General features: G+C 37.2%; 1 pseudogene across 1 annotated transcript; it reads left to right on the plus strand.

Annotated features, from left to right (window-relative positions):
- The first annotated feature begins 6 nt into the window (after positions 1-6).
- LOC309476409 (dynein regulatory complex subunit 3-like) lies at positions 7-12,147 on the plus strand (annotated as a pseudogene). Its single transcript has 11 exons — positions 7-1,440; positions 1,490-3,047; positions 4,035-4,151; positions 4,234-4,400; positions 4,572-4,708; positions 7,283-7,655; positions 8,811-8,896; positions 9,283-9,415; positions 10,363-10,433; positions 10,507-10,630; positions 10,773-12,147. The product of its transcript is annotated as a dynein regulatory complex subunit 3-like (transcript).
- Positions 12,148-13,859: the final 1,712 nt, after the last annotated feature.

Consider the following 13,859-nt stretch of genomic DNA (forward strand, 5'->3'; position numbering starts at 1 on the left):
AACCCCATAAATATCTAAAGCATTTACGATGCTGATCGTAGCCTGATCAGTCTGTGAATGTTCAATGTAAGACTATTTATATTTGCTTACATTCACTGATAACAAAAATAATAAAACGTTATCAATTAGCCTAAATGTGAGCAGTCCCCTCTATATGTAGCCTATATGTTAAATTCAAAAGAATATGTATGTATATAATATAGATATGATTATGGGGTCAACGTACTATTTTTTTTACCAGGGTTAATTGAAGCTCAGCTGGGTGTCCTCATGCTCACTAACGTTAACTTGCTGTAGTACGTTTCACGGAGTAGTCTACATAAAACAATCACCTGACTGAAACGTAGCCTTGGCTACATACATATCGTAAGGTTCTGGCAAAACTTGTTAAAGCGAGTGATTATGTACATTCACTGAATGAATATTATGAAAATAAAATATATATTTCTCGCTAGAAATGTAATCAAAACTTATTTTTATCCAGAATCTAACTCAAAATATTGTTTTTTTTTCACTAAAAATGATAGAAATGTCCGCCATGTTATTTTGTTCTCGCGACCGGAATCTTGAAAGTCACGTGACTTGGACATAGTGCCTCTAGTGGACGTTTCACACAGAAAGTGCAGGGAAATGTACTTTCAGGTACGTATTTCAGGGTTTGCAAAAAAGTACCCAGGTCTCTTTAGCGACTCCAATAGGATGTTTGAGCATTGAGCAATAACTTTACGTACCGAGTGGTACATATTTGTGGCGCTGCAATAAAGTGTTAATAAAACAAATCACCTGACTGAAACGTATCGTTCTGGCAAAACTTGTTAATGCGTTTGATATCTTATTAAATCATACTAGTGTGAGACATAGTGAGACACATAGCAAAGGTATAATATTTTTTGGCTGGCTGTTCGCGAATAGTTTGCCAACAAGTTTTGTGCGGTTTGGTACGTAATCAACACGGTCATGATTGCGCGATTCCCTGCCGTTTAATTTACACAAAACACATGAAAACTAAAACATGCAAAAGCATTTTAATTATGAATTGTTCCTTTTGCGAGGCAATACCATACTATTTCGGTAAGTTACCTCAGGGAAGTGCGATCCAATGTGCTCGTCGGACGTCTATCCTCAGTCTGGCATGCTTGGCACCTCAAAGGCGTGGAAATAATTCCTAATTTATATTAAAATAAGTGTATGCTGAACATCATTTATTAATATTGTCGCCTTTATAAGCTTATAGACAAGCATCTGGAACGGGGGAAATGTATGCCAAGCTTAAATGTATGTATAGTGCCTCTAGTGGACGTTTCACCCGGAAAGTGCAGGGAAATGTACTTTCAGGTACGTATTTCAGGGTTTGCAAAAAAGTACCCAGAGTAACGTATTTCCAATGAGCCTGGGTTGAAAAATAACCTGCAGGAAACGTTCTGGGAAAGTTCTCTTTAGGTTATTAAATAACAACCTGCAGGGAACCTTCCCAGAACGTTCTCTTTAGGTTATAAAATTAAACCTAAAAATAACCTGCAGGGAACGTTCTGGAAAGGTTCTCTTTAGGTTATTAAATAAAACCTATAAATAACCTGCAGGGAACGTTCTGTGAAGGTTCTCTTTAGGTTATTAAATAACAACCTGCAGGGAACGTTCTCAGAACGTTCTCTTTAGGTTATAAAAATTAAACCTAAAAATAACCTACAAAGAACGTTCCTAGAATGTTCTTATTTGGTTCCCCAAAAAATAACCAAATGGGAACCATATGGGAACATTAGGGGAACGTTCTGTGTTTGCTGGGACGAATGTTCAGTAGTGACTGGAGGTCATAGACCAGGCGTGTGCAGCAATTTGAAGTCCAGGTTAACATCCATAAATAGATCCATAAAAATAAACACGAGAGAGACCGACGGCCAGCCGAACATACAGGCGCAATCTACAGCGCAACCTTGTTACCGTCAGTAATACATCCACTATCGATCGCAACTTACAATAAATATAATACAATCAAAATCACTCTCTCATTTTAGTGATTCCCTAGTTATTTTAATTTTTTTTGTTATTGACGTTTAATCAGGCTACTTGTCCGGTCGGGCAAGTAAAATTCTCTTTTACTTGTCCATAAATGTTAGTTTTGAGGTTGTGAACATGCAGGTAATGTGTCAATCGAATATAAACCTTGTAAACAGACTGTTTGCAAGCTTTAAAGTCAAGTTAGACATGTTTCCACGTGCTAGTCTACAGGGCTTTCTGTATGTTTATCTGCTAACAGGAGCTTGAGATCTGTGTGCTGTGTGGAGGAGACTGCATGTAACAGAGCCTTGTGTATATTTTTGTTGATTTGTAGAGGTATGTGTATCATGTTCATTATTATTCATTTGGCATATTTACATTGGCTGTATTAAGAATGTAAAAGAAATTCATGTCAATTACATTGAGCATTTTAAAATTTAATTCTTTTTCACATTTTTATTTAAAAGTATTTTTGCTGATAATACTAAAGATGAATTAAAGTCGTCTGTTTTATCAGTCGTGTATGTATGTGCAGTCTGCGCTAGGCCAGCTGAGAGAAGGAGCTTGAGATCTGTGTGCTGTGTGGAGGAGACTGCATGTAACAGAGCCTTGTGTATATTTTTGTTGATTTGTACAGACAAATCCATCGTTCTGCATTCATTAAAAGAGCAACCAGCAGTTGGTCGTGGTCCGGGTCCTTTCTTCACCCATTACAACAAGAATTACAATCGGGGTTAAGGGGTCGTGTTCATTTCACGCATTTCTGTGAGATCAGGTTGTTTTATTATGTTTACTGTGTTTACTACCTTGGCCAGGGCTCACTTGTAAATGAGATATCTTATCTCAATGTGATTTTCTTCCCTGGTATAATAAAGGTATAATAAAATAAAATCAGAAGCGTTGGAAAATAAGCAGAGAACAGGATGAACCCAAAGTAATGGATGAGGAGATGCTACAACAAGCAATTGTTGAACAGGGACTTCAAGGACAATCTGGACAAAAAACTTTAGCCCAGCCCGAGGGGGTGTATCAGCTGCGGTTGGACTTCAGAAGTAAGAACCGTAATTAAATTTCATTTTAACGTAAAATTAAACATTTTTGATTGATTTTTTATTTTATTCTGGGTGAATCTCATGAAAACTTTCCTGGGACAGATTTCACCCCCAAAATCAAGAGAAAAATAAGAATATATTTTGAATTATTGAAAAAGTGAAACCCACTTTATTTATTTATTTAGACATTATTTTCATGACAAGTAAAATACATCCACCCTCTCACACAGATAATGTTTTTTAATCAGTGTTAAAGGGACAGTTCACGCAAAAAATAAAAATTCTGTCATCATTTACTCACCCTCATGTCGTTTCAAACCCAAAAGAGTTTTGTTCATGTTCGAAACACAAATGAAGATCTTTTTGATGAAATCTGAGCGATTTCTGTCCCTCCATTGACAGTCTACGCAACTAGGCCTACCACTTTGACACTTTAAAAAGTTCATAAAGATATTGTAAAACTAATCCATATGAATTGAGCGGTTTAGTCCAATACATTTTCTGAACAGACACGATCGCATTATATGATGAACAAATTTAATTTAGGCTTTCATTCACATATAAACATTTATTAACTCGCACATCAGTTGTGGTAAACTGAAGCTCAAGCTTGTTCGCTTGAAATGCAAAAACCACTGAGGTACATTCTCGTATTACGCAGCACGTGTGAGCTTCAGCAAGAACCAATGAGGGTCATTCTCATGCTCTGTGAACTTTTTGAAACATTAAAGTGATAGTTGCGTAGCTGTCAAAGTAGGGACAGAAATCTCTCAGATTTCATCAAAAAGGTCTTCATGTGTGTTTCGAACATGAACGGTTTGGAACGACATGAAGGTGAGTAATTAATGACAGGATTTTTATTTGATTTCATTCATTTTCATTATCATGATTGGTATAATTTCAATAACAGTTCATTGTAAAAAAAATAGCATATATTTATTTATTTATTTAAAAATATAATTAATATAATATTTATGTTTTTTGTAGACATCCTAAAGATTTTCCACCTGTGGCATTTCCCCTCTCTAACAACTCTTCAGCTGGATAATAATGTTATTGAGAGGATTGAAGGGTTAGAAAACCTTACTAATCTGATCTGGCTGGGTGAGTACAGACTGTCCGACTGATATCAAAAACATATCCGGAGTATCTCCAAATACTAACCCAGAATTCTTTTATTCCTTAGATTTGTCATTCAATAATATTTAAGTGATTGAAGGACTGGACTCTCTTGTGAAACTTCAGGACTTGAGTTTGTTCAACAACCGGATTTCTGTCATTGAAAATCTGGATGCGCTGCAGAACCTGAACATCCTCTCTATTGGAAACAATAGCATTGCTCAACTAGATAATGTAAGCCAACTATATTTTAGAGGATACATTTTTAGAAAATGTGGAATCCCAAAAGGATGAAAATGAGTCTGACTCCAAAATATGCAGCCATCCACTAATTAATTTCCAATATTCCAATTCATGAGTGTCACTCAAACATAAAGCTGAAGGAAATCATATCTGACCCTGCAGGTGCTGTACCTCAAACAGTTTAAGAATCTGCGCACTCTCAACCTTGCGGGAAATCCCATCTGTGATGAAGAGGACTTTAAGATATTTGTGACGGCAAAACTTCCAGACTTGGTCTATCTGGACTACAGACGGCTGGAGTGAGACATTAATAAGTAATTTCTCATATATCCGCAGCTGCATATAATTGCAGTTGCTTGGCTTTGTTTTTCAGCTGACCACTTGTGAGAGAGAAGTACACTAGCACACTTTTAAAAAGAGGAGCTATTATGGAAATATTATACTTTAGAATAAAATATTTAAGTGCAAACTGAATGTAATGTTTTCTGACATTTAATTGCAATTTAAATTAAAAATTTTTATCTATAATAAATGAAATTAGTTGAACTTTTAAACACACCAGTAATGTTTTTGTTAATTTGTTTCATTTGTTTATTTTTTATAAGGAACGTATATAAAAGCTACTTAAATGCCCTAATGGAACTAAGGCCTAATCCTGGCTTAATCTAAACCCTGTCTGTGAAACCAGGCATAGATCTATATGCAATTTCATAATTACTTCTATTTTCTTTTAAATATGGTTCAGGTTTACAAGCATTAAAACTCCTTAAAGTAAAGTTTTTGTTCTTTGCAGCGAGAACCTTTAAGTGATCAGCTCTTAAAATAACCATTATTTTTTCTTATAGTATAAAATACATTTTAAAATCTAAAGAACCTTTTTCCACTATAAAGAACCTTTTGTGGAATGGAAAGGTTGCGTGGATGTTAAAGTTTCTTCATGGAAGCATCGATGCCAAGAAAGAACCTTTATTTTTAAGAGTGTAAACTAAAATATACTTTAATGTAATTTCTATTGAAAAACGCATTTAAATATATTTGTAATTACAAACTTAATGATGAAGTTGCAATTTAGTACATTTAAAATAAATAAACTTAAAATGTCATATTGAACAACACACTTCAGTTTAAATTATAATCAAGTATTTTACATGAGCTTTAAAATGTTAGTCAACACAATTTAAAGCATGTACTTATTTAAAGCATGACCAATAAAAAGTTTTAAAATGTACTTCAAAGTAAAGTTTTCATTTTACATTATTGCAAAATGCACTTTTTAAAAGTTTACTTAAGAAACATTCATGAAAGTGAACTCTCATTAAGTGCATTCATGTTATATTATCTGCAAGTACAGTTTTGTAAAATATATGAGATTCGAATTACACATACAAGTGCACATTCAATACATTTAAACATGCTTCTTTTTCACAAGTGAGGGATTGCTAACATTTGTCCTGATGTTCTGTTCATAATTCATCATTTTTGTGCCTACATATAAAGCGTGAAACTGCCTTTGCAAAGTTTCAGTATGCTGTAGAAGAAGTGCAACACAACAACTACACAAGGTAACCAACATCACCATGCCATCCATCTCATTCAAGTACAAGAACACTGATCTTAAATGCTCAAGGTTTAATAAGTCAGATTTACTCTACAGTGTTTGAAACGCTGCACTGTATTAAAATCTTCTTTCTACTGGACATACAAACTTAAAGGTAGGGTAGGTAGGAATTTTATAAAAAACTTTTTTCCAAATTTGTTTAAACTTTCTATGTATATCAATACATAATTAAAATGTAAGTACTCTGAAAAAAAGAGTATAAAAATCGAGTGACTCCAGACCGTTTAATCTGCATTAAACACAGCTCATTATTTCCATTCGGGACGAAACAAAGGATTGGCTTAGGCGACTGTCACTCTCTCGCAACCATGGCAACCACCCTTTTGCCACACAGGATCTGCCTACTTGCGCGCACCCGTTTGATTTGAGGAATTCAAGAGGCACAGAACCTAGGAATAGCAAAACAATGGCAGAGAAAGAGCAATCAAAATTCACATTACCGGCATATGCAGTTAGCGAAGGCAAACAAGGCAAAAAAGGAAGACAGTACTAGAAAAGGTAATGAACAAAAAGTATTTGGATAAACAAAGAAATAAAACGCGTGTCAATATGCTCGGACCCTAGTTGCACGGCCTCTTGCACGACCTCCTCTGCTTCGCCCTCGACCCCGGACCTGTCCTCGAGCTGACGATGCGGTACTTGTCTCTGGAGTGTAGTCATCAGAGTCAACAATGCTTTCATTATGGAAACTCTTACATGCAGAACACCATATATGCTATGAATCTTACACGAAATTCATCTTCATCACAGTGTAACTGATGGTAATGGAAAAACGTGTATTGCAACCTGTTTTTAGCTTTGTCTTATAGATATAACTAGCTCGTTAGCGAATCAAAAAATATATATTTTAAACTTTACCAATATCAATATGCTAGCTTGATAGTGAGTACTAAAATACATCTTATTTGTTTATATTCATAATGATAAAGTTAGATTTTTTTATTACATGTGATTCTGACATGATGTCACTGCATGCACTGCGCTCCTCTCCGCTCGTCTCAGGTAATGCGTCTTCCAGTTCAGTGGTCGGAGTCGCGCGTTCATGTGTTTTGGGGGCGTGGCTTTGGAAGGAGCCCAGAAGGGAGGGGGTGGAGTGAATGGAAATAATGAGCTGTCTTTAAAACAGTCGTGAGAGGTCTACAGACACTCGATTTTTATACTTTCTTTTTCAGAGTATTTACATTTTAATTATGTATTGATATATAAATAAAGTTTAAACAAATTTGGAAAATAAGTTTTTTAGACAATTCCTACCTACCCTACCTTTAATATATATACTCTTCTTGACAGTAGTGAATAAATATTGCTTCCTTCTGTCGCAGGACACATTCGTGGAATACTTAAATGGACCTCAACTTTTCGACAGCATGTTTGCTGAGGATCCTGATGCAGAGAAACTGGCTCTCCTCCCAGGAATGAAAGCGCTGCTTAAGACATATCCTTGTTATGAATGGCAAAATATACAAATCAAAAACGAGACAACCTGTTTCTCACCAGTTGAACATCAAAACGCTCACAAATTAAATTCTGTTCTATTGCAGAAGAATGCGGAAATGCAACAGATCGCAGACACCGAGCTTCTTGAAGCTCACATCACTTCCTGCCATGAACAGGCTGACCAGTTCTCTTAAATCGACCGTCATGAGTCTTGAACTGCAACTGGTGGACCAACTGGAGGTCAGAATAAAAACACCTATATTGTTCATGTAATATTAATTACGGAGCATATCACCTAAACGAATGAAAGTTTCACAAATATATATATATATATTTTTTTTTTTAAAGGACATCTTCAAAGACTTTGAGAGGAACATCTCAGACATGGTTGAAAGGTTCATTGAATTTGTGCAAGGGATATATCCTTTATCCAACAAAGCTAAACAAAAATGCTTTTATTTTATGGGCAAGGCTTCTTTAACTCTGACACACATTCGCACTGTGTCAAGACCTGTGTCAAGACCATAGACAATAAGGATAATCCAACGCACTCCGGACCTACTTACCTAACCATCACTCTAACTATAACCTAACTAGTCTTCAGAGGGTACCGATTAAGAGATTACTCTCTCCCCCGGAATACCTCCAAAAACAACAAACTAAAATAATAAAGAAAAACAATAAACAGCAAACCGTCGTCAGGACTGGCGCTAGACACAGCCCTGCTGGCTTACTCTTTCTAACCGGAGAATAGGTAGGATCACCCCCAATCTGCTCCACAGAATCCAATTAGATCAATCAAATTAATCAATCAACCTAAAAAAAAAAAAAAACGGGACAAGATCCCGAACGAGCCCCCATTTATGTTAAGAACCCCTGTTTTTAAGATGCTCGTTGAGAAAGGGGTCAGCAACATAAAAGGAGACGCGAGGCAAAGAGCAATTTAAACATTTGTTATAAGACTAATAAATGATTGCACAAACTCACATCTCTCATTCCCCACTCTCCACATGTAAAAATAACACTTAAACTATACTAAAGTCAAAACATACTTAACAGAGACTAACAAATAGATCAAAAAAGAACATCAAATAGAACACAACTTGTCTTCAACGGCTGGCTGGGCATCATGACGTGCACGGGATTCACGGCTGCGTGACTCATTCTGTTTCACTTCTCTCATATACTCTAGCAGGAGCCATTAGAGCAATGGGACACAGGTGTGCACTGTGCAGGGGCGGAGCCTAACACTCAGAAGAGAAAAGAGTAATCAGAGCACAAAAGGATACGCACAAAATACAACACTCATAAGGCTTAGGCCGTAAAAATTTCCCCTCCTGGAGCAGGAGGCAATTGAGGCTCAGAAGATCAAAAACAAGGAGCTTCAACTACACAAGGTAACCAACATCACCATGCCATCCATCTCATTCAAGTACAAGAACGCTGATCTTAAATGCTCGAGGTTTAATAAGTCAGATTTACACTACAGTGTTTGAAACGCTGCACTGTATTAAAATCTTCTTTCTACTGGACATACAAACTTAATATATACTCTTCTTGACAGTAGTGAATAAATATTGCTTTCTTCTGTCACAGGACACATTCGTGGAGTTCTTAAATGGACCTCAACTTTTCGACAGCATGTTTGCTGAGGATCCTGATGCAGAGAAACTGGCTCTCCTCCCGGGAATGAAAGCGCTGCTTAAGACATATCCTTGTTATGAATGGCAAAATATACAAATCAAAAACGAGACAACCTGTTTCTCACCAGTTGAACATCAAAACGCTCACAAATTAAATTCTGTTCTATTGCTGAAGAATGCGGAAATGCAACAGATCGCAGACACCGAGCTTCTTGAAGCTCACATCACTTCCTGCCATGAACAGGCTGACCAGTTCTCTTAAATCGACCGTCATGAGTCTTGAACTGCAACTGGTGGACCAACTGGAGGTCAGAATAAAAACACCTATATTGTTAATGTAATATTAATTACGGAGCATATCACCTAAACCATTGGTTCCCAACAGGGGGGTCGCGGCCCACAAGGGGGCCTCAGCGAGCTCTGTGGGGGGTCGCGTCATATTTTGAAAAGTTTTGAGCAATTTGCATTAAATAAAAGTCCTTAACTTTTTTCTGTTCAAAATGTATATAATGAGCGAGTTCATCATGAATCCATTTTCCAAACCGTGTTTTTGTCTTATCCTGAATCACTATGGTACACCTATAATAAGTGATTACATTGGGACTATTTTTACGATCTTTGTTCGGATCGCTGCCGCTGCGGAGTAGTCCAGTACCTGCGTGACTCGTCATAGACACACACAGAGAGAGAAGTAGTTCCGGCTACAATGTTCTTCCGAAAGACGCATTATTCTGTTAATAAACGCAAGTTTATTATCGCTCGCTATAGCGCCACAAGCCTCAAAAATAAAGCCTCACATTGATAAAGCCTCAAAAATAACATGCAAGTATTAAGGCCCCAGACAGAAGTCATTTAGTAATAGCCTATATTCATTCTTTTTTTTACCTACACACAAGTGTGAATACTGATATTTTTGTTATTGCATTTAAAATAGGGAAAATTTATAGGCAACTCCTAGGCTTACATTTTTAAATTACAAAGGGCCTACTAATGTTTTTGTTATTGTATTTTCAATATTATAGGCTATTATTTGTGCATAAACATATCTGTTTATAGTAAACATACCGTTTGTTTGAAAACAACATATTTTGTCATCCTTGCTGCAAGCTTACAAGAGCGAAAATATCATTAAATGTGAAGGGGGGCCCTAAAATATTTTCTTGGGAAAAAGGGGGTCTCAGACAAAAAATGGTTGGGAACCACTGACCTAAACGAATGAAAGTTTCACAAATATATATATATTTTTTTTTTAAAGGACATCTTCAAAGACTTTGAGAGGAACATCTCAGACATGGTTGAAAGGTTCATTGAATTTGTGCAAGGGATATATCCTTTATCCAACAAAGCTAAACAAAAATGCTTTTATTTTATGGGCAAGGCTTCTTTAACTCTGACACACATTCGCACTGTGTCGAGACCTGGAGAACCAGCACCATGAACAACAGCTTGTGATTGCCTTGGCAACACTGGAGAAGGTGGTCAAAAGCAAGCTAGAGGAGAAAATACCGGATGATCTGGCAATGGTCAGTGGAAAACTGTCTTCATGATCACTTAATTTGTGTATAATTATGAATAATTAAGAAGTCAAAAGCCATTGTAACTACATGCCAGACACTTATTTTTAGTATTGACTGATCCTTCGTCATTTCCTATGCTGCCCTGTAGCTCTTGGTAGATAAAGACACAGTGACCAATGCAGTCAGTGCTTCTCACGACACCCACCTGCAGAAGATTGATAACAGGGAGGATGAGCTACTGGCACGGGTCAACAGTAATAATAATAATAATAACAGCGTAATATTTTCAGTTGTATGTATGAGAGCATTTCAGTTGTGTGTGTGTGAGCGTTTCAGTTGTGTGTGTGAGCGTAATATTTTCAGTTGTATGTATGAGAGCGTTTCAGTTGTGTTTGTAAAAGCATTTCACTTGTATGTGTGTGAGCATTTCATTATTGTATGTGAATGAATTTGGTTTCATATATGTATGTGAGAGGAAAAGTACATGTATATGCATGGTAATTCTGAATAATGTCCCTAGGGGCACCTCATACAAATGTACAAAAAGAAATGTAATCAGTAGTGTTGTGCGCATCCGCAAACCGTACTCGAGAAAAGGGTGGTCTGAGGTACGGTTCATGTGAACTCCAGTACGGTCCGAAAAACAAAAGAAAATTGTAATTATCCTACCAGTTGATGGTTTCAAATTATGGTTCAAAGTGGAAACCGGTCCATGGGCACTGGTCAGCAAGCCATTTGTGCATATTTAATTGCATCCACTAGGCAGGCGATTCACCTCCACAGGATTATTTATGGCACAAAACAGGATACACTTGCCGATCACGTTCACATAGGAAAAAAACAGAACAAGAAAACGCAGCCTTAGAAAACACAAGGCAAACGTACAATAATTCATTTCTGATTCAACATTTCAGTAACAAATCATATACATGCGCAGTTCAAATGACACATTAATCCAATTTTTCGACAGTTATTTAACACATCAACATTCATTAATCACTCATTAGCTGTGTCCCAATGTGAAGGCTGCATCCTTCGAAGGCTGCGGACTTCAAATGATGCAGCCTATGCGTCCTCCGAACGACGCACCATGTAGCCTTCGTAGGATTTCCTAATTGCGCAGCCAGGTGTTCCCGATTACCGCTCCAGGCGCCAAGCAACGGTGCGAGAGTATGCTGCCATCCTGATAATTCATTTGATATAATTGAGTAAACAGCTATGGAGCCAGAATTGGCTATTGTCATTTTCATGTTTTATATTTTACTGGAGGACATGGAGGATGTTTCAGGTCATGTACTTTCGGCTAAGTAAGGAACTACATCGTTGATACTCGAGGTGATTTTCCCACACAGGACAGCAACACTACAAAATTATGTTATTTTACAATATGATGCATTGTTTTACATTTAACTACACAAAAAGTATATAGTTTAAATGTATCAACCTTGAAAATATTCAGAAGTAAAATGCAACATATGCAGTAATATAAAAGCAGAACCATCACAAAAACCCTGACAAGGTTTTTTTCCTCCAGAATTCCTTTACTTTTACTCTTGATACCTTAAAGGGATACTTTACCGTTTTTTCATATTAAACTATGTTATTCCCTTAACTAAGACGAGTTGATACATACCTCTCTCGTCTCAGTGCGTGCACTAAATCCCTCTGTCTTGCGGCGAAACTTTGTTAGCCCAGTTCATTTAATATGGGCCAAGCAGAGAAGCTACCAAACACCTCCACGTTTTCCCTATTTAAATACAGTTACTCGCGAAGTGTAACTCGACCTAGGACTGTGACACAAAACAAAACGTTGCGCTTTTCTAAGCGTGTAAAATGGATAACTATTTTGTATGGCGGAATACCATAGCAAGTGCTTGTAAGCACTTCGACTTGGCGCAGTAATATCTTCACTCGTGGAAAAACCCCCGCTCCCTCTAGTGAAGATATTACTGCGCCAAGTCGAAGTGCTTACAAGCACTTGCTATGGTATTGCAACGTTTTGTTTTGTGTCACCGTCCTAGGTCGAGTTACACTTCGCGAGTAACTGTATTTAAATAGGGAAAACGTGGAGGTGTTTGGTAGCTTCTCTGCTTGGCCCATATTAAATGAACTGGGCTAACAAAGTTTCGCCGCAAGACAGAGGGATTTAGTGCACGCACTGAGACGAGAGAGGTATGTATCAACTCGTCTTAGTTAAGGGAATAACATAGTTTAATATGAAAAAACGGTAAAGTATCCCTTTAAGTACATTAGAGTATGCAAGATAATTTTGCTTAACTAAGGTTTGAAATATATGACTAGTAGTTTTTCCCCAATGCGGTATTAGTGGTTATTAAAAGTACTTTAGTGTAATAAAGTATCTCAAGATTTATTCCATGAGTCAGCCCTGCAAACCTGTTGGTAGACAACTTAGTGGATGGTGAAAATATGCAGTCAAACACTCTGGAGACCATCCCAGATGATGTCCCACCAGCAGGAGGCCTTACCAGGGTCTCTATTGTGGAGCCCATCCTGGTCCAGCAACACACCTAGGTCTCCCACTCAGCTGAATAAAAGTCCACATCATTTTTTCTTATTTTATGTACTGTAAATTTAAATGTTTATGTTGATTTTGAGATGTTTAACGTATTTTGTAAATAGTTGGGGGAAAAAGGTATTGAAGAATTTGTTTCATGTAGAAATTATGACTGTCATTACAAAAATAAACAATGTCCAGAGCAATGAATTCTTTTATTTACACATTTAAAGTTGCATAATTTTTTTTTTCCTTTTAAAAAATATAAGTGAAAAAAAGTTAAACAAGAATATATATATATATATAATTTTTTATTTTTTTTTCTCAATCATTCTTTCAAGAAGAGAAAACAGCCTGTCCATTCTCTCCCTACTCCCCTGTGCTCTCCTCGCCTCTGCAGTCCCATGTCTTCTCTAATCAAGTCCAAAAACTCGTCCTCTCTGTCTCGCCTTCATCGTGCTGCTGGTGCTGGTGCTGCTACCGTTACCCCTGGCTCCTCCTCTTCTTGGTCACACACTGCTGAACTCGGCCCTGGTGTGTCCTCAGGGATTGAGTCAATGAGGGTGGCAATGCCTCTGTCCCAACATCTCATCCATGAGGACAAACCAGGGCCAAGTTTCAGCAGTGGGTTTCCCACTCACACCCTCACCCGTCCCAGGACACTTGCAATCCTAAGGCAGAGCAAATTAACCATGGCTTGTTAACAACAACAGCACAATA

This window comes from Leuciscus leuciscus, assembly GCF_965113295.1.
Source record: "Leuciscus leuciscus genome assembly, chromosome: 1".
Taxonomy (NCBI): Eukaryota; Metazoa; Chordata; class Actinopteri; order Cypriniformes; family Leuciscidae; genus Leuciscus; species Leuciscus leuciscus.